Source organism: Balaenoptera borealis (genome assembly GCF_965194805.1).
Source record: "Balaenoptera borealis genome assembly, chromosome: 12".
NCBI lineage: Eukaryota > Metazoa > Chordata > Mammalia > Artiodactyla > Balaenopteridae > Balaenoptera > Balaenoptera borealis.
Window position 1 is genome coordinate 42,512,787 of NC_138869.1, and position 22,229 is coordinate 42,535,015.

Consider the following 22,229-nt stretch of genomic DNA (forward strand, 5'->3'; position numbering starts at 1 on the left):
AAGACAGGAAGAAAAGAGGAATGTGAAAGCTTCACGGCAGGTCACATCCTTAGAGCAGGAAACTGAATGGCTGGTAGTGGCAGCAGTGGTGGTGGTGGCGGTGGTGGCAGCAGCATCACTGTGGCTTGGAGCCTTCAGAGTGAGCTGGCCATGAGAACTGAGGAGCAACCACTGGCAAATAAGCACTTTGGGAAAGCCTGGCACCAGAATAGGTGGGAAAAGGGGTTCAACAAGCCTGCAGTTACAGAGCTCCTTTGCCTCTGCATTTTGGACAAGACACGAATTCTTTCACATCAAGAAAAAAATAAATTTTGTTTAATAAACACTAGACAGCAGATACGTGTTAGAGCAGAGGAAAAAAAAATCTCTGCCTACTGACAAGGGACCCTCACCCACACTTGCAAGTGAACTAACCGAGGATGCGACTCTGGAACTAGCCCCTGCGCTGTGTTCATTCTCCGCCCTCTAGGGTCCTCTGTGTCTCCTCAGACAGGGCTCTGAGTTATACAAGGCATTTCTTTGCAATTGGACCTCAGTTTCTTGCTTGAATCCATACATCTGTCAAATAATGCTTTACCTCTCTGCTTTTCACACCAAAAGAGTCAAGAGAAATACATAGAATAAAATTATTGTCTTGTGAAAACAAAACAAAACAAAAAAAAAAACCTGCCCACCTACCTAAGTCCTAGAATCTGGTCTCTGAGAAACTGTTTCATGGTTTGTTCTCAAGGCTAGAGGACAATGATAATAAAAATTTGCTAACATTTTTTAAGTGCTTACTCAGAGCCAGAAACTGTTAAGTATGTTATCTCATTTAACCCCTAAATGATCCCATGATCATTATCTCCATTTTACAGATGATGAAACATGCTCAGAGAGGCAAGGTCACCCAGCTGGTGAAAGGCAGAGGCAGATTCACTTCTGTGGCTGTAGATAAGGGACTGCCTGCTGCATTTGGCAACTCCTGCTCACTCTTAGGGATAGGTAATCTGCTCTAGGAGCCAATCCAGGAAAGAGAAAAAGCTCTGCAGACAGGGAGGGTCAGGGGATTATCACTCTGCCAAGCTCTACCTATACAGGAGGTTGGTTAAGATGATACCCTTCCACCCAGAGGCAGTATATCATGTTATTTAAGAATATGGACTCTGGGTCAGGTTCCCTAAACTTGCATCATGCCTCCACTCCATGACCTTCAGCAAGGTCCTTAACTTCTCTGAGCTTCAGTTTCCTCATTTGTAAAGTAGGAATAACAGTACCTACTTCATAAGGTGGTTATGAAGATTAAGTAAATTAATACATGTCAAGTGCTTAGCATGGGATGTAGTTAGGGCTCAATACCTGTATTTTGAGCCCTAAGTGCTAGAAAAGGACTAGTCACTCATTCATCAGATTAGTTACTCACTTCATCTTACTTGCTTATCAGGTGATAATACTTCACACCCCATTTCAATCTACTGAAAGACTAAGCTTTCATAAGGGAATGGTCACTGCATGTCAGAACCTGTATCTTTATGACAGCACTTAGTGTTAGTTTTCAAATGCTGGGCCAAATCTGATCAACCAGGCTAAATCTTGCTGGTCTTTTATTATCAGTACCAAGCCCAGTACTTGGTACAGAAAAGGAGCTTAATAAGCAGTTATGGAATGAAAAAAAGACTGAATGGATCCAACTATCCCTGGAAGACTGGAGTGCTTTAGCACACAGTGGCTTTAGAGGAAGGTACTGCTGTCGTGTACACCTGTACACCCAGTCCATAAAACATGTGGGTTGCCACTTGAACAGTGAACAGTGCCATCAGAACAAGGCACTACTGTGAATTGCAGTCAATTGCAAATTCTGATTGCACCACTTGGAGGCATCAGTAGATTCAGGAATTCCTAAGGCAAGGAGCACGTTATACTTATCAGATAACAAATATGATGTTCCAGGAGCCGTTGATGACTTTCTGTCGAGGCTAGGGAACTCCCCCTGCTAGGAGTACTCACAACATATCAATTTGAGAAGATTACCTTCAATTCATGTGTTACAAAGGCATGCATGATTTCTTTTTTTTTTTGGCAGCACCACGAGGCTTTCGGGATCCTAGTTCCTGGACCAGGGATTGAACCCGTACCCCCTGCAACGGAAGTGCAGAGTGCTAACCACTGGTTTCTTATTCCTCAGAGTCCCCTACAACTAAGGCGGCCCTTTCTTTTCAATCTGCACATAGTTAGACATGAGGCTACCAGACACCACTGCTAAAGAATACAAAATGGTTGTTAAACCCATCACTATTGAAGAACAGAGACAATTGTTTTTTTATAGATTTATTTATTTATGGCTGCGTGGGGTCTTCTCATTGCGGTGGCCTCTCTTGTTGTGGAGCACGGGCTCTAGGAGGGCGGGCTTCAGTAGCTGTGGCTCAAAGGCTCTAGAGCGCAGGTTCAGTAGTTGTGGCGCACGGGCTTAGCTGCTCCGCAGCATGTGGGATCCTCCCAGACCAGGGCTCAAACCCACGTCTCCTGCATTGGCAGGCACATTCTTAACCACTGCGCCACCAGGGAAGCCCGGGAGCCAACTGTTTTAATAAGAATAAACAGACACGGGACTTCCCTGGTGGTCCAATGGTTAAGAATCTGCCTTCCAATGCAGGGGACACAGGTTCGATCCCTGGTAGGGGAACTAAAATCCCACTGCCTCGGGGCAACTAAGCCCACGCCCCGCAACTACTGAGCTCACGCACCACAACTAGAGAAGCCCACACCCCGCAACGAGGAGCCTGTGTGCCGCAGTGGAGAATCCCACGTACTGCAACTAAGACCCGATGCAGCCCAAAACAAATAAATAAATAAATATGTTTTTAAAAAAATTCTAAAAAAAAAAAAGAATAAACAGACACAAAAAACTCGAATGAGAACAATCAGGTTGATTTATGATTTGATTCCCCAGGTGTTATCATACAGCGGCTGCCCAGATGTACCAAGCACAGGCGTGACTTATACTGTACTCCTCCCCATTCCTGCCAGGTCTTTTGTTCAGATTTCATAGAGTAAAGATATGCCAGTGTCTCCTAGGGAAATAACCTGTGGGGAGTTGGATTAATAAGTGGGTAGGATGATTTCGTAACTTTTTGGTTGACCACTTTTAATTGTCTATTACCTACCACCTTCACACACTAGAATTTTTATTCATCATTTGAATTATTGGGTTATTTATTAAGCCACTGGAAGCAAAGGTACCATGAAGACAAGTCTGGTTAACCACATCTGGCTTCTAAAGATGTACCACCATATATTTGAAAGTAAAACCAAAGACACCCCCTTTCTCAGTCGTGTTAGATTAGGCGTAAATTAGATTAAAACCTGCTAGAATCCTCCCAAGCCCAAAGCTCTCACTTGACAAAGTCACATATATGCGTCCCTAAGTATATTTCAAAGGGTCTTAATGTGAAGAAGCTGCAAGCAGCGAGAGATAATCACACTCCTGAACAGCAAAGCAAGTCCTTACTCTCCACCTCAGGGACACTAGAGAGTAGCATATTCTGGGTCTGAGGGCTGCTAAATTCAACATTCACATTTCCATTTCCCTTTTCATCTGCTGCTCTTGGAGACTTCATAACTCCATTTTGTGACTGTTAACCTGTGAAAAGGACTTGGGTCAGAGAATTGAGACTCTATCGTAACTTCCAGCTGGCTTATAACCAAGCCCAAGGATTCTTAAGGTACTGGGGAGGTACAAGAGAAAATGGAAAGGAAAGAACCTTTCTGGCCAGCAGCTTTGCATCTTTTCTGAAGATCTCCCACAAGCACAGTCACAGTTATACTCTGTATTGAGAATATGATTGCCGTGTGACATAACAGATCACCCCATTCAAGTATGGAGAGAGACGGAGACAGACAGGATCAAAGGCAGGGGGAAAGTATGTGAGCCTTGTGAATACAACTCACTCTGAAAAATGAGCAAGCCCTCTTTGTAGATTTGTGCTTCTTCCAAACACAGGATGGGAGAATCAAGTTACTGGTGGCTGAGAACTGGTACTGTCTATCAGAGATAGTAATCTTTATTCACAAAGTAATTACAGTTTATAAACGCATTCTTCACAAATGTCATCTTGATAAATCCTCACAATAGGACATATATAATACCTATTTCCACATGGGAAAGTATGGCTGAGATACATGGAGCACGCTGCCCAAGGTTATAGAGCTAGTTAGCAACTTATACGGGACTGAATGTCAGGTTTTCTTTTCACCATATTGCTTTTCTTCGTTTTTAAACTTCCAGGGTGTCAGCCAACTCATAATATTTGCCACACCAAAGAGGTGGCTTCTCTACTGAAGCCCGCGTGCTGCAACTAGTGAGCCCACGTGCTGCAACTACTGAAGCACGTGCGCCTAGAGCCCATGCTACACAAGAGAAGCCACCGCAATGAGAAGCCTGCACACCACAATGAAGAGTAGGCCCCGCTCGCCACAACTAGAGAAAGTCTGCGTGCAGCAACAAAGACCCAACGCAGCCAAAAAAAAAAAAAAAAAAAGAGGTGGTTTCTGATGAAAAGGTGCACAAGGTAAGTCTAAAGAAATTCACAGGCAATGGCCCCACAGGGAGTTTTTAGAGAGACTGCCATAAAGACTCTGTTTCTTGATAGCACTGCCAATCCTCCAACAGGCCTGCTCAAGGTGCTCTTTATGTTCTTAAAGCACCTACAATTACTTTAGGTGCTGTGTCTAAGACAAAGAGGGCTGCTAGTAAGTACACTACCAGGAATTTCAACACCAACAGCAATCAAATGGACCTGCTGAAAGAGTAAAGCAAGAGGAACAAAATAACAGGTTTAAAACAGATGTATCTCTTGGTAACTGTGGGAGATTGGTTCCAGGACCCCCACGGATACCAAAATCCAAGGATGCTGAAGTCTCATCTAAAATGGTTTAGTAGGGCTTCCCTGGTGGCGCAGTGGTTAAGAATCCGCCTGCCAATGCAGGAGACAGGGGTTCGAGACCTGGTCCAGGAAGATCCCACATGCCGCAGAGCAACTAAGCCCGTGAGCCACAACTACTGAGCTTGCGCTCTAGAGCCCGCGAACCACAACTACTGAAGCCCGTGCGCCTAGAGCCCATTCTCCGCAACAAGAGAAGCCACAGCAATAAGCCTGTGCACCACAAGGAAGAGTAGCTAGCCCCCGCTCGCTGCAACTAGAGAAAAGCCCGTGTGCAGCAACGAAGACCCAACGCAGCCAAAAATAGATAAAATAAATAAATTTATACAAAAAATAAAATAAAATAAAATAAAACAAAATAAAATGGTGTAGTATAGCTGGTCTTCTGTATCTGCAGATGCAGAACCTGTGCATATGGAGGGCTGACCATATGTCATTCCCCTCAGTATAAAAGGGTAGTTTTTATAGAACTCTTTTGCAAAGCAGCTAGGCTCATTCTTTCTGGTACAAGGATATGTTACAGTTCAAACATCTTGTAAAATTCAGTATCCCCAAAGGCCAAAACCAGAATGAGACAGAAAGAGAAAAGGAAAGGAAGGAAGGAGGGAAGCAGAGGCCAAAAATCCTGAAGGAAGTACACAGAATGCTCTGTGACAACTCTAGCTTGGTCCACTGACAACAACTCTAGCTTGGTCCACTGACTGCCGTGTACCCTCTGCTTAGAATGGCCTTTCACCCAACACAAACCGAGTTGCCCTCTGAGCAACCAGGAGGTGAGGCCCTGATGGAAACTCCACCAGAAACAGAATAGCACTTGAGGGTCGAATTAATATTGAGGAGCAAAAATAGAACTACCACACGACCCAGCAATCCCATTACTGGGCATATACCCTGAGAAAACCACAATTCAAAAAGAGTCATGTACCACAATGTTCACTGCAGCTCTATTTACAACAGCCAGGACATGGAAGCAACCTAAGTGTCCATCGATAGATGAATGGATAAAGAAGATGTGACACATATATACAATGGAATATTACTCAGCCATAAAAAGAAATGAAATTGAGTTATTTGTAGGGAGGTGGATGGACCTAGAGTCTGTCATACAGAGTGAAGTAAGTCAGAAAGAGAAAAACAAATACTGTATGCTAACACATATATATGGAACCAAAAAAAAAAAATTGGTTATGAAGAACCTAGGGGCAGGACAGGAATAAAGATGCAGATAGAGAATGGACTTGAGGACATGGGGAGGGGGAAGGGTAAGCTGGGACGAAGTGAGAGAGTGGCATGGACATATATACACTACCAAATGTAAAATAGAGAGCTAGTGGGAAGCTGCCGCAGAGCACAGGGAGATCAGCTCGCTGCTCTGTGACCACCTATAGGGGTGGGATAGAGAGGGTGGGAGGGAGACGCAAGAGGGAGGAGATATGAGGATATATTTATATGTATAGCTGATTCACTTGTAAAGCAATTATACTCCAATAAAGATGTTTAAAAAAAAAAAAAAAAGATTGAGGAGCAAGGAGACACTGCCCTCTGGGCGGCTACTTATCTTGATATCTTTTCTTGTCCAGACAAAAGCACAACAAACATGTTTTCTAAAATGCTCCTTAATAACACTGTTTACTGCCTGACCAGTTTATCTGTCATTTCCTAGGAGGACACAACCCACCTCTTGCTAAAACTAAAACCTTATTTGTGCTCTTTGAAGCAGTATGGCTGACCTGTGTTTCACTGGGCCCTACTCACCAGGCTCAGAGTTGGTGGAAGTAAGGTCTCTGTTCCCGAAACACAACACAGGAGCTGACGACACAGGCACCTGGTGCTGAGAATATATTCCACCCACTCCACCACCATTCCCTGCCATTCTTTTGTGTATTTTAAAGTAAGATTCCAGAAAATGCCTCTATCATTGTGAAAGAAAATCAGTGATCTGCAGTCTTGGAGATGATTTCATTAACTTAGGTCCTGGAAGACTTAGGAAAGATAGTCTACCAGGGGATCTATGAGAGACTTCCATTCTAAGAGTCATCTGAGTCAAAAACAAAGAGGCAAAATATAAACAAACAAATAAATAAATGAAAAAGCAAATAAATAAATAATCAAAACAGCCAAAAGTCTTTTCGTTCCTTGTGAGAAAATGAGGTTCTATTACAGAGACTGAGACTGCCAGGCAGATGGGGCACTCAGCAAATTCCTTCACCACAAATATCTTACCATAAAGAAACAATTTACAAGCTCCAGTTAACAGTGCTTAGAATAATCAAACAACTGTGAACCACTAAAATGCAAATATTTTTGAAACTTTCAGTTTGTTACAATTTTGTATGTTTTAGAACAATGTTTCAGCCAATGTTTATAAAGACCTCAGTTTAGTTAAGATTTCCCTGATTATTCAATTATTTATTTCCAAATAAAGATATCATCTAGTTCTTAGTGGAAGTAGAAAATTAGGTTTGAACATATCTTACTGATATCCTCAGAATTCCTTTCAGAATTCAGGTTTCTATAACCTCCATTTTATTCTTTCATATTCTAAGACGACTATTGTTCTAGATCCCCTGGCTCTTTTCTTCTGGGAAAAGTGGACCCTAAATTCAACATATACTCATGCTTCATTGTCTAGGTCTCTAAACTGAGTCACCACAGGGGAAGAAAAAGGAAGTTGCTAAAATCAATGCGGAAAATATACAGCTTCTTATTTTGCTTTGTTTGCTGAATAATGTTCAAACCATTTCTCTCTCATTTCTTTTTCTTACAGAGCTGACGACTGGAGGTAGCAGGAACAGCCACGAGAGCAGATGAGGCCCACAAGTCCTAAGACACTGCACAGGCCACGCTGCTGAGCCTACCACAAAGGCTGCACAATATTCCCCAGGCATCCCCCAAAGAACCAGCAGCTATTCTTCTGGCCTCACCATTGAAAAGAGATTATTTCTCCTGGCTCTTTATCTACTACCTCCCACCCAAGAATCTTAGCTCTCTTGAAGGTGGTCTCTATTAGCCTCTCTGGTTTCAGTGTCCTGGGCTAAGACATTTCAGAGAACCCTGCTAACATACCTTCTGCAGAAACAGGGCCTTGAAAAGATGAATAAAATACAAAGCTGCCAGACTTCTGAACACTCACTGTTCAACTGCCATTTTAGCGGAAGTAACCACCCACCATTCTTTATTTCTTAGTCAAAAAACTATAGACCCAATGCCACTCTCACAGAAGCTACAAGACTAACAATGGAAGTTTCAAGTCAGAAAAGGTCCACTGGAACAAGCTGGATCCCTAACTCTTTTAATTAATTAATTAATTAATTAATTTTTGGCTGTGTTGGGTCTTCATTGCTGCGCCCGGGCTTTCTCTAGTTGCGGTGAGCAGGGGCTACTCTTCGTTGCGGTGCATGGGCTTCTCATTGTGGTGGCTTCTCCTGTTGTGGAGCATGGGCTCTAGGCGCACGGGCTTCAGTAGTTGTGGCACATGGGCTTAGTTGCTCCGCGGCATGTGGGATATTCCCGGACCAGGGTTCAAACCCGTGTCCCCTGCAATGGCAGGTGGATTCTTAACCACTGCACCACCAGGGAAGTCCTCCTAACTCTTAGATCTACTCATTCTCACATGCAAATAACAGAATTATCAAACTTCAGCCCCGAATAAAAACAAGGGATGGCTTTTCACATGAAAGATGTGCCCACATTAAATTAGTCCATACTGAGGAAGCAACATCTGCTGAGCTGTAATATCATGGCTGCCATTGCAACAGATATGTATAGAGAATGGGGGAATGATCTCTGCACAGGGCAGAAATCTCTGGTAATCCAGGAGTTTGGGAGAAGACAAAGTCAGTGGGTCTCTAACACTATCCCAGCTAGAGGTACTATCAAGTGCTACAAAGGCACAGCCTCTGGCCATGAAGAAACCCTCCTGGTCAGACCTGTATGCCCTGGAAATATAACAGAGACTTAACCCTTGGATGCCTTGAAACACTCTCAAGACCTAAGATACACCATCCCGTGTATTAAAAGGCATCCCTTATATTTGTTTGAAGACCACCAAAATAACCAAGATAAGTGATCATATAATTGAAAATTTCTCCTCTTTGTAAGAAAAACTGGGGAAAAAAACACATTAAAAAGGGGAGAGCCTTGAGCAGTGTCAGGAAGCATCTTGAGGTTTCTAGCACACAGAATAGCAGGCACATCTAGATTTTTTTAGGAAAGTTCCAACTTCACGTTTTGTCCTATCAAAAGGCTATGTGTCAGGCAATGCAAACCAATTTGACGTTTGAAGATGGTTAAAGTTACAACACAGCTGGCTCCTCTCCAAAAGATTTCAGTTCAATACAAGATTATTTCTTCTTGTGGAAAGACTTCTAGAGTTTTATAGATTAAAAAATGCCTTTACCCGTTCCCTACTGCCTCCTCATCCCCCAAAATCAGTAGCCAGAACAGGCTATGTATTCATTATTCAAAAACAACTATTTTCTCACAGCAGACTAGGCATGGGGGGGTTCAGTGGTGAACAAAACCTAGCAATGGTCTCATGAAGATTATTTTTTAAAGCACTAGGACAACAAACAAGTACAGTTTTAAACAAATAAGCAGCACATATCTCTATCTGAAATTCTTATCAGGAGAAATACAGAATGGAAAGTGTTCTTTAATATTGCCAGAAGTGGAGAGGGACAAAAGGAGAGTGAGAAAGTTTATGCTAAGAGGTCAACTGTGTGACACAGTTCACCAGGTATAAAGTGCACTGTGAGCAGCATGTACAATGGACAAAGCTGGATGTGACCCAGAGAGAAGAAAATGACAAACCACATTTAAGAAAAATGAGATAGGCTGGCTTCCCTGGTGGCGCAGTGGTCAGGAGTCCGCCTGCCAATGCAGGGGAAATGGGTTCGAGCCCTGGTCCGGGAAGATCCCACATGCCGCAGAGCAACTAAGCCTGTGCGCCACAACTACTGAGCCTGAACTCTAGAGTCTGCGAGCCACAACTACTGAGCCCTTGTGCTGCAACTACTGAAGCCCATGCGCCTAGAGTCCGTGCTCCGCAACAAGAGAAGCCACCGCAATGAGAAGCCCACGCACTGCAACGAAGAGTAGCCCCTGCTTGCTGCAACTAGAGAAAGCCCGCAAGCAGCAATGAAGACCCAACACAGCCAAAAATAAAATAAATAAATTTATATTAAAAAAAAAAAAAAAGTGAGAGAGGGACTTCCCTGGTGGTTCAGTGGTAAAGAATCCGCCTTCCAACACAGGGGACGCGGGTTAGAACCCTGGTCAGGGAACTAAGATCCTACATGCTGCGGGGCAACTAGGCCCGCACGCCACAACTACTGAGCTCGTGCGTGTCAACAAGAGAGCCTGCATGCCGCAAACTACAGAGCCTACATTGCTCTGAAGCCCACGCACCCTGGAGCCTCCGCGCCACAACTAGAGAAGAGAAAACCCGCATGCTACAGCTAGAGAGAAGCCCGCGCGCTGCAACAAAAGATCCCACATGCCTCAACTAAGACCCGACACAGCCAAAAATAAATAATAAAATAAATAAATAATACATCTTAAAAAAAAGAAAGAAAGAAAGAAGAGTAAGAGAGCCAGAAATAAATAAGATCAAGGTATATTCTTTTTCTTGCTAAGATGGGCCTGGCAGAAATGCTAGCGCCTTCAGGGATGGGGCATTCTACTTCTGCCCTCTATAAATCTTACAGTTTACATATAATAAGTTGTAGAATAACTCATACAGAAAAACTACATCCAAAGCTGCCTCGGTAAAATATGGTCTTTATCATACTATAACTTCTCTAGCTTCTGAATCTACTGATCTTATATTCAAATTTTAGACACTGATATCAACACTGGTCTATTCCACATCATAAGCTTTAGCTACTAGTTGTAAGTCTTTGTGACATTTTAAAAAATACAAAAACAGAAGCATACATTTTAATTATATTTTATTTATATAGTTTATTATTGTTTAGTATATTTATTATTATTATCAGGATAACTAAAGTTTGAAGAAATAAATTCCATAACCTAAAAGAATCTGGAATCTGGTTCTTAGCCTGGAAAATTAAGAGACTCCAAGTAGTCTCCCAATGCCTATTTGCTTCCTTTTTCTTGGAAGCAAACCCTTGATTTTTAACTGGGTACATGGCTGCCTGAAATGAAGTTTTCCAGCCCTCCCTGCAGTTAAGTGAAGCCATAAATTCTAATATACTGGACATAAGCAGAAATAGTACTTGCAAAGTTCAGGAACTATTCTTAAAGGGAGAACCATGTCCATTTTCATCCCTTCTTCTTTTCCACTCGTCGGCAAGTCAAAGTGATGGCTAACACTCAAGCAGCCACCTTGGACAAGCAGGAAGAACTCACAGGTTGAGGATGATAGGGTTACACAACTAAAAGAGCCTGGGTCCCTGATGATCATACCACCATAAGAAAACCTGGATGGCTTAGACTTCATTTACGGTAAAGAGAAATAAATCGCCTCATTTTAAGCCACCGTTATTTCTAGTGTTTTGTCACTCACCAAATCTAATCCTAACTGATATAGATGCTTTTGGAAATTATTGGTGATAGGCAGAGGTAGGTATTTTGCCGTAAAGACTATGAAATAAAAAGAAAGCTGTTAAATAGTGAAACAAAAGATACAAAAAATGACAGTGAAAAAACTGCATGTTTATTCTGCCAGGCACCAGTCCTGTATCTCTATCAGTTACCTAAAGGTCCTGCTGTCACTTCACACTCAACAACCATCTTCGTCCCTCCCTTCCAAACGCCTTCCTCTTCCAGATGTTTTATTTCTGTTCAAGGTACTACCGTTCTTCTAACCTCTGAGTGGCCTCTGAGTCTGCCCTCCCTCTTGCCCCTCTGTCCAATACCCAGTGTTACCAAACCTCAGAGAGTCTTCTTTCAAACCTGACTTCTTCATTACATACCTGCTCCCAGCCCCTAGTGGAAGCCATCGTCTCCGCACATCTCAATTTCTGCTCCAGATTCTAACAGACCTTTTCCTCTTCAGTTTCACCCCTCTAGTCAAGTCTATATACTACCACAAGAAGAGTTTCCCTAAAGTGTCTTTTTGACTTTGTTACATTCTTGTGGTTCCCTCATGTTTTTAAATTAAAGACTAAATGTAAGGCCCTTGACAACCTACCTTGCACTTTCCAAGCTATTCTTTTCACTACTTCTTGGAGTATGAGGACAAGAATCAAACAGAAACTTGGAAATTAGAACAAACAAGATGTGGCAACCTCTGTTAGAACAGAAATAGTATATTACTATCTGCTATCAAAGATAACAAGGTAGAAGCCTAATAGAAGTACCAGAATCTGGCAACTCAGGTTGGGAGGACAAGAGACTTCTGCATTATGCAGAAACTAAAAAGATCACTAAAGGCTTATGAAGAAGGAATACAGAGTCAGAAACTACTTTTAAGTTGTATTAATATCCAGAAACAAATATTTATTTAGCACACCATGTGTTGCCAGTTATAGGTCTAAACCATTTAGGCAGTGAAGGAAATGAAAGTGAAAAAAAGAAACAGTCTCTGCCCTCTTGGATCTTTAAATCCAGAGATATCTATTTCTGGTAACACCTGCTTTACTGTACATAGATCTTTGTTAGTCATGACCTGGGCACTTTGTCTGGTTTAGCTATTTACTCCTTTATTCCGTATTTCTCAGGGTTCCAGTACTATCTTGAAACTACCTAAGCAAACGCCTGACAACACAGAGTCCTGTTCCTCCCAAGCACTCAAAAGAGCCACAAGAAGCATTTTCCTAGGCAAGGTGCCCAAACTAATGTTTTCTTACCTTAAAGAGGTCCAGCTGAGCTTAGAAACCAGATAGGAACAAACACAAACATTTCTCTGAGCTGGCACTCCTCCAGTTTATAGGGAACCGAACATATCCTGCATTGCTCTGGATTCACAGTGCACAAGAATCACATCAAAGAAGAAGAAAGAAAAAGACCTTTATATCTTTAAAATACTTCAGGAATTAGACAACCTGAGCATTATCAGATGCATAGGCAGATATAATAAATGTGCCATTTAACAGTTGACTATGAGAAGGAGAACCTATAAGGAATGGAAAGAAGAAAACTAGCTGTTCAACCATCAACTGCAAATCCTGGATATGCTCAAAACCCAAATAACAAAGGCTGATCTATGTCCAGGGCAACAAGTGCCCTGAGGCATCTGGCTTCAAATAACAGAACAAAACAACACGAAACAAGACAAAAAACCCAACAACAACAAAAAAACAATCCATAGTCCCAGGGAGAATTCAAAATGGCAGCATGAATGCCCAAAGGCATCCAAAACAGAACTGAAACCTGGCCATTGGAACTGTGAGTATTCCATGTTTTCAATACCACACCACTCCAATATGGGGCCTAATCCATTTGGAGAAAGCCCTTGAAAAAAAAACCTGAAAACTTTAGCATTTCCACTCCTAGACATACATCCAAGAGAACTGAAAATGTATGTTTACACAAAAATTTGTACATGAATATTCATAGTAGCATTATTCATAATAGCCAAAAGTGGAAACAACCCAAATGTCTATCAACTAACTAACGGATAAAGAAAATGTGTTACAACCGTACAATGGAATATTCAACTATAAAAAGAAATGAAGTACTAATTCATACTACAACATGAATGAACTCTGAAAGCTTTATGCTAAGTGAAAGAAGTCAGTCACAAAAAAGTGTATGATCCCATTTATATGAAACATCTCAAACAGGCAAATCTATAGAGACAGAAAGTAGATTAGGGGACTTCCCTGGCAGTCCAGTGTTTAAGACTCCATGCTTCCACTTCAGGGGGCGTGGGTACGATCCCTGGTCTGGGAACTAAGATCCAGCATGCCATGCACAGCACAGCCGAAAAAAGAAAAAAAGAAAGTAGATCAGTGGACGTTAAAAGTGTGAAACAGGGGAAGGTGAAGGGAAATGGGAGCAACTGCTAATGCGTGCAGGTTTCTTTTGGGGTGATGAAAATGTTCACGAGTTAGATAGTGGTGATGGCTGCATAACTCTGTGACTATATTATACTAAATGCCACTAAACTGAACACTTTAAAATGGTGAATTTTAAGATATGTGGACTATATCTTAATTAAGACAAACAAAACAAAACAAAAAAAGCTTTCAGGGCTGCAAGACTATTGCCAGAACAAAGACGTTCAGTTATTTCATTCCTCTCTCTTTGCCATACCCTGGCCCACTTAACCTGTCCCCACCCCACAGCCTCTCAGTGAGTACTCTGCCCCCAGCCTTTTCTCTAACTGTGCATACCACTGCCACACTCATCCTCCTTAGCACACCTCAATTCTTGCCCAAAGCTCTGGTTCCCAATGACCATACATAACTGAAAATTAGAGAACTCTAACTAGAAGGGAACATCCATTTTCCCAACAAAAAGATGGCCAAAAGGCAATTTGACCAACTTTTTTTTAAAATTTATTTATTTATTTTTGGCTGCACTGGGTCTTTATTTTTGGCTGCAAAAGGCAATTTGACCAACTTTTTTTTTTTAAATAAATTTATTTTTGGCTGCATTGGGTCTTTGTTGCTGTGCGCGGGCTTTCTCTTAGTTGGGGCAAGCGGGGGCTACTCTTGGTTGCGGTGCGCGGGCTTTTTGTCGTGGTGGCTTCTCTTGTTGTGGAGCACGGGCCCCAGGTGCACGGACTTCAGTAGTTGTGGTACGTGGGCTCAGTAGCTGTGGCTCGCGGGTTCTAGAGTGCAGGCTCAGTAGTTGTGGCGCATGGACTTAGCTGCTCCGCGGCATGTCGGATCTTCCCGGACCAGGGCTTGAACCCGTGTCCCCTGTGTTGGCAGGCAAGTTCCCAACCACTGCGCCACCAGGGAAGCCCAATTTGACCAACCTTGAATGAATAAACTTTAGGGATATGAAATAGCCAAATGTCTACTTAATTTATTAATTAATTAGTTTTATATGTTTACATTATAAAACAACATGGTCTGAATTACAACTGTACCCCCAATACCTATACACTGGCAGGCATATAAACACAGCAAGGAGCTCAATAGCTACTGAATGACTTATCTAGGCAGCAATCAATGAAGTTTAAACTACTAGGTGACAGACTGAGGATACACTCAAAACCCAAGTCCACCGATGGGTATATGTTAACAGGAATGAGTGTACCTATTCACCAGGAGAAGTAACAACTATGAAATAGCCCCAAATGGAAAAAAAAACAACAAAACCCAACCCTCCATGTTCTTTGACAGTGGAACCAATGAATAAATTGTGGTATGTTCTTTTTTTTTTGGTTAAATATTTGTTTGTTTATTTATTTATTTAATTTTTGGCTACACTGGGTCTTAGTCGCGGCAGGCAGGATCTTTGTTGTGGCATGCAGGATTCCCCACTGTGGCACGCGGGCTCAGTAGGTACAGTGCAAGGGCTCTCTAGTTGCGACATGCAGGCTCCAGAGCACGTGGGCTCTGTAGTTGTGGCACACAGGCTCTCTAGTTGTGGCCCGAGTGCTCAGTAGTTGTGGCACACGAGCTTAGTTGCCCTGTGGCATGTGGGATCTCAGTTCCCCGACCAGAGATAGAACCTGTGTCCCCTGCATTGGAAGGGGGATTCTTAACCACTGGACTGCCAGGGAAATCCCTGTGGTATGTTCTTATACTGAAAGACCGTACAGCAATGAAAATGAACACATCCCACTTAAACACAAAATGAATTTTAAAAACAATACTCAGTATAAAAGTCAGGTAGAAGAATACATCATGTGTGATTCCATATACATAAGGATCAAAAGCAAGTCAAAGGACTCTACAGAATGACAACTTAGGACAGTGACTACCTCTGGGAAGGGTAGAAAGATTAATGACCAGGAGAGGCTTCTTCATATGGAGCAGCATCCTGTTTATTAACCTGGGCTGCAGTTACATAGGTCCTTGGACAGAATGTTTGTGTCCACCCCCCTACCCCAATTCATATGTTGAAGCCCTAATCCCCAATGTGATGGTATTTGGAGGTAGGATGTAATTAGGTCATGAAGGTAGAGCCTTCATGAATGAGATTAGTACTCTAAGAGACAAACAAGAGAGAATCTTTCTCTCTACCATGTGAGGATACACAACAAGGCAGCAGTCTGCAAACCAGGAAGAGGGCCCTCACAGGGAAACATACTGGCTGGCACCTTGATCTTGGACTTTCCAGCCTCCAAAACTGTGACAAATTTCTACTATTTAAGTACCATAACCAGTCTATGATATTTTGTTATAGCACCCAAACTAAGACAAATAGGTGTATTCAACTTGTGAAAATTCACTGAACAGTACGCTTATGATCTCTGCTCTTTACTGTAAGTATGTGATACTTCAAAAAGAAAAGAGAGAGAGAGAGAAGAAATAATGATTCAGACACAGTACCCTTTCCATTTGTATACTTCTATTTTATTCAAGCTTTTTACATGCTGCATTTTTAATCACCAACAGAGCCATTTTAGGTCATCTAGCAGTTTTCTAGAGCACATCATTCATTTATGGCTGCACTGGGTCTTCATTGTTGCGCGCTGGCATTCTCTAGTCGTGGCAAGCGGGGGCTACTCTTCGATGTGGTGCATGGGCTTCTCATCGCGGTGGCTTCTTTTTGTTGTGGAGCAGGGCTCTAGGCACACGGGCTTCAGTAGTTGTGGCACATGGGCTCAGTAGTTGTGGCTCGCAGGCTCTAGAGCGCAGGCTCAGTAGTTGTGGTGCACAGGCTTAGCTGCTCCACGGCATGTGGGATCTTCCCGGACCAGGGCTTGAACCCATGTCCCCTGCATTGGCAGGCGGGTTCTTAACCACTGTGCCACCAGGGAAATCCGAGCACATCATTTATTAAAAATTTATTTTATTGAAGTTTAGTTCATTTACAATGTTGTGTTAATTTCTGCTGTACAGCAAAGTGATTCCATTATACATATATATACATTCTTCTTCATATTCTTTGCCATTATGATTTATCAAGGATATTGAATACTGAGTTCCCTGGGCTATACAGTAGGACCTTGTCGTTTATCCTTTCTATATATAATAGTTTGCATCTGCTAATCCCAAACTCCCAGTCCATCCCTCCCTCCCCCACTCCCCTTCCCCCTTGGAAACCACAAGTCTGTCCTCTATGTCTGTGAGTCGGTTTTTGTTTCAAAAATAAGTTCATTTGTGTCATATTTTAGATTCCACGTATAAGTGATATCATATGGTATTTGTCTTTGTCTTTCTGACTTAGTATGATAATCTCTAGGTCCATCCATGTAGCTGCAAATGGCATTATTTCATTCTTTTTTTATGGCTGAGTAGTATTTCATTATATATATGTACCACATCTTCTTTATCCATTCTTCTGTCAATGGACACTTATTTAGGTTGTTTCCATGTCTTGACTATTGTGAATAGTGCTGCTATGAACATAGCGGTACATGTATCTTTTTGAATTAAGTTTTATCCAGATATATGCCCGGGCGTAGGATTACTGGATCATGTAGCAACTCTAGTTTTTGAGGAACCTCTATACTGTTTTCCATAGTGGCTACACCAATTTATGTTCCCACCAACTGTGTAGAAGGGTTCCCTTTTCTCCACACCCTCTCCAGCATTTGTTACTTGTAGATTTTTTAATGATGGCCATTCTGACCAGTGTGAGGTAGTACCTCATTGTAGTTTTGATTTTCATTTCTCTAATAATTAGTGATGTTGAGCATCTTTTCATGTGCCTGTGAGCCATCTGTATGTCTTTTTTGGAGAAATGTCTATTTAGGTCTTCTGCCCACAAAATGTGGTATACCTTAAGCAAATTTGATGGCAATTAAAATGATGTGCTCTAAAAAGGGAACCATTTGTACAAACTAAGCCCAAGACATACAGATCATGCTGTTTGGAGTTGCTGATAATGTTAATAAATGCTTTATGCAGCAAGTTTTCACTTCAATCAAAACATGTTGGGAGACTTCCCTGGTGGTCCAGTGGGTAAGACTCTGCGCTCCCAATGCAGGGGGCCCAGGTTCGATCCCTGGTTGGGGAACTAGATCCTGCATGCGTGCTGCAACTAATAGTTCGCATGCCACAACTAAGGGGCCCGCCTGCCGCAACTAAGACCCAGCACAACCAAATTAAAAAAAAGAGAGAGAGAGAGAAACAGAAATCGACTCACAGACATACAGAACAGACTTGTGGTTGCCAAGGGGGAAGAGGGGTGGGGGAGGGACGGATTGGGAGTTTGGGATTAGCAGATGCAAACTATTATATATAGAAAGGATAAACGACAAGGTCCTACTGTATAGCACAGGGAACTCTATTCAATATCCTGTGATAACAATAATGGAAAAGAATATGAAGAAGAATGTATATATATGTATAATGGAATCACTTTGCTGTATAGCAGAAATTAACACAACATTGTAAACCAACTAAACTTCAATAAAATAAATTTTAAGAAGATATACCACATTTTGAATCTGTGAATAATGTTATTGTGGGGAAGTTTATCATAAGCCAGGAGTACTTTTTGGCATGAAACTACAATAGTCAATTCTTTCAATGGTCCTGTAAGTGAATTTGAATACTTGTTTTATTAAATATGTTATCCAACTTTTTATTTTTGAGATTATAACCCTGGAATAATCACCAAAACTGTGTTAAATTTCTTTGCCTGCTTAAAAAAAAAAGGATTCTCTTTTCTGAGTGATAAAGTTTTGGAAAACCCCATGTCATATTCAGGTAATATACCTATTTTCAACATTTCAAAAAGTCTAATAGATATCCCTTAAGACTAGACAGGGTAACTAAAATGTCCTATTTTTTTCACTTTTAGCTGAATATTCATCAGGAACTAACAATTTACAAAAGAAATACAAATAACTAGTAATCAAATGAAAAAACATTCTATTTCACTAGTAACCTAAGACAGAAAATTAAATCACTCCCTTCTTTGCTACACGGGCAACATTTTTTTTTTTAATTATGAAATATTTCAAACACACAGAAAGTTAGAGAATACAATAACATACATCCATGTACCACCACTCAATAAAAATATTTTGTTATTAACACTTGGTACCCGTTGGGATGCAGGAAAGACAGGTACTCTCAAACACTGTTGGTAAAAAATAAATCGGGAAATTTCTCGATGGCAACTTGACTATATTTATTAAGTCATAAAATATGCTTACCTCTTAATCTGACAAGTCTACCTGGAGGAATTAACTTAAAGAAGTAATTAAGGATGTATGACTATTTAGCTACAAGGAGATTCATCATAGCATTCTTTAATAAAATAAAGAAATAATCTCAAAATATCAAATGAAGAACTCGTTAAATCATGGTTATCTATACTATGGAACATTACAGAGCCATTAAAAGTGATATGATAAAAATGTATTTAATGACAAGGAAATATGCCCACAATACTTGAAGAGAAAAGGTTATAAAATCATGTGTACAAGATTATCCTACTTTGTAAATACAAAGGTTAAGGATGACATGTACATAGGAAAATTTGGAAGGGCACACATCAAAATAACAGCAATAATCTATTCAATGTTTATAGACTATTTCATCCAAAAATAGAAGAATACACATTCTTCTCAAACTCAGATGGAACATTCACTAACACAGACAACATTCTGGGCCAAAAAACACACCTTAACACATTTAAAATAGAAATTATAAAATGTATGTTCTCAGACCACAACACAATAAAACTAGAAATCAATAACAGAAAGACAGCCGTAAAATCTCCAAATACTTGGATATTAAACAACACATTTCTAAATAACACATGGATCAAAGAAGAAATCTCTCAAGAGGACTTTTTTTTTAAATTTGAAACTAAATGAAGCTGAAAACACAACTTGTTGAAATTTGTGGGATGCAGGGAAAGCAGTGCTCAGAAGGAAATTTATAGCACTGAATGCACATAATAGAAAAAATGAGGATCTAAACTCAAAAATCTAAACCTCCACCTTAGAAAACTATAAAAAGAAGAGCAAGTTAAATCCAAAAAAAGCAAAAGAAATGATAAAAATAAGCACAGAAATCAATGATACTGAAAACAGAGAATTCATAGAGAAATATCAATGAAACTAAAAGTTGGGTTTTTAAAAATATCAATAAAATGGATAAACGTCTAACCAGGCTAACTAAAATAAGAAAGATACAAATTACTAATAGCAAAAATGAAATAGGGGCCATCAGTACTGATTTCATGGACAATAAAAGGATAACAAAGGAATATTATGAACAATTCCATGCCCACAAATTTGATAACCCTGATGAATAGGAGCAATTCTTAGAAAAACACAACCCGTTAAAACTCACACAAGAAGAAAAAGACAATCTGTATAGGCCTATATCTATTAATGAAATTGGATCAATAATAATCTTCCAAAACTGAAAGCACCAGGCCCCGATGAGTTCACTGATGAAGCCTACCAAACATTTAAGGAATTTATACTAATTTTCTACAGTCTCTTCCAGAAGATAGAAGTAGAGGACACATTTCCTAACTCATTCTATGAGGCAGACATCACCCTAATACTAAAACCAGACAAAGATATTACAAGAAAAGAACCAATATCTCCCATGAAGGTAGATGTAAAAATCCTCAACAAAGTATTAGCAAAGCAAATCCAACAATGTATAAAAAGAATTATATGCCATAACCAACTGGAATTTATTCCAGGTATGTAATGCAAGGTTGGTTCAACTTTGAAAAATCAATTAACATAATCCATCACATCAACAGGCTAAAAAAAAAAAAAAGAATTACAAGGTCATATCAATAGAAGCAGAAAAACCATTTACAAAATCCAACAGTCATTCATGATAAAAACTCTCAGCAAACTAGAATAGATGGGAACCTCTTCTACTTGCTAAAGAACAATGGGGGTGGAAGGGGGTGGGGTAGAACCCTAGAGCTGGCAAATAAGCTTATGAAAAGATGCTCACGTCCTATGTCATCAGGGAAGTACAAATTAAAATGAGATATCATTACATAGCTATTAGAATGTCCAAAATACTGAATACTGACATCAAATGCTGGTGAGGATGTGGAGCAATAGGAATTCTCATTCACTGCTGGTGGGAATGCAAAATGCTACAGCCACTCTGGAAGACAGTTTGGCAGTTTCTTACAAAACTAAACATACTCTTACCATGAAATCCAGGAATTGTACTCCTTAGTTTTACCCAAATAAATGGAAAACTTATGCCCATACAAAAACCTACACATGGATATATCCTATAAGCTTTATTCATAACTGCCAAAACTCAGAAGCAACTAAGTTGCCCTTTAGGTGAATGAATAAACAAACTGTGGTACATTCAGACAATAAAGTATTATTCAGAGCTTTAAAAAAAAAGAGCTATCAAAACACAAAAAGACATAGAGTAAACTTAAATCCATATTACTAAGTGAAAGAAGACAATTACTAGCAAGTGCATACTACTATGTGAAAGAAACCAATCTGCAAAAAGCTACATACTGTATGATTCCAACTACATGAGATTCTGGAACAAACTATGGAGACAGTAAAAAGAAAATGGTAGCTAGAGTTTTGCAACCCAGCAACCATTGAGGAAAGGATGAACAGGTACAGCACAGAGGGTTTTTAGGGCAATGAAACAACTCTGCATGTACTATAATGGTTGATATATGTCATTATCAATTTGTCCAAACTCACAAATCTACAACACCAAGAGTGAACCCTCATGTAAACTACGGACTTTGAGTTGATAATGATGCATCAATGTTGTTTCACTGATTGTAATAAGTGTACCACAGTGGATGGTGAGGGAGGCTGTGGGTGTGGTGTTGGAGGTGGGATGCTCAATTTTTCTGTGAGCCTAAAACTGCTCTAAAAAACAAAGTCTATTTAAGAGGAGAAAAGAAAAAGTCCTAATTTACTTTTTTAAAAAAGCAATATAGGGCTTCCCTGGTGGCATAGTGGTTAAGAATCCGCCTGCCAATGCAGGGGACACAGGTTCGAGCCCTGGTCCAGGAAGATCCCACATGCCGCAGAGCAACTAAGCCCGTGCGCCACAACTACTGAGCCTGCGTGCCTAGAGCCCATGCTCCCCAACAAGAGAAGCCACCACAATAAGAAGCCTGTGCACCACAACGAAAAGTGGCCCCTACTCGCCGTAACTAAATAAAGCCTGCGTGCAGCAACGAAGACCCAATGCAGCCAAAAATAAATAAATAAAAAGCAATATAGAGATCACTGGAGATACTAACCCTTCTCTTTTAACCTGTGTTTTCTACTTTTTCTACAGTAAAATGAGT

At 40.7% G+C, this 22,229-nt stretch overlaps 1 protein-coding gene across 5 annotated transcripts in view; it reads right to left on the reverse strand.

Moving 5' to 3' along the window:
• The window catches only part of RBM6 (RNA binding motif protein 6), a 105,284-nt gene that overhangs the window by 22,740 nt on the left and 60,315 nt on the right, over positions 1–22,229 (reverse strand). The window contains exon 2 of one of the 5 annotated variants that reach the window (XM_082346113.1): positions 415–581. The exons of the other annotated variants lie outside the window; for them this stretch is intronic. The gene's annotated coding sequence lies outside the window, so the exon portion shown is untranslated. The remainder of the gene's footprint in view (positions 1–414; positions 582–22,229) is intronic. 5 annotated transcript variants of the gene reach the window in all.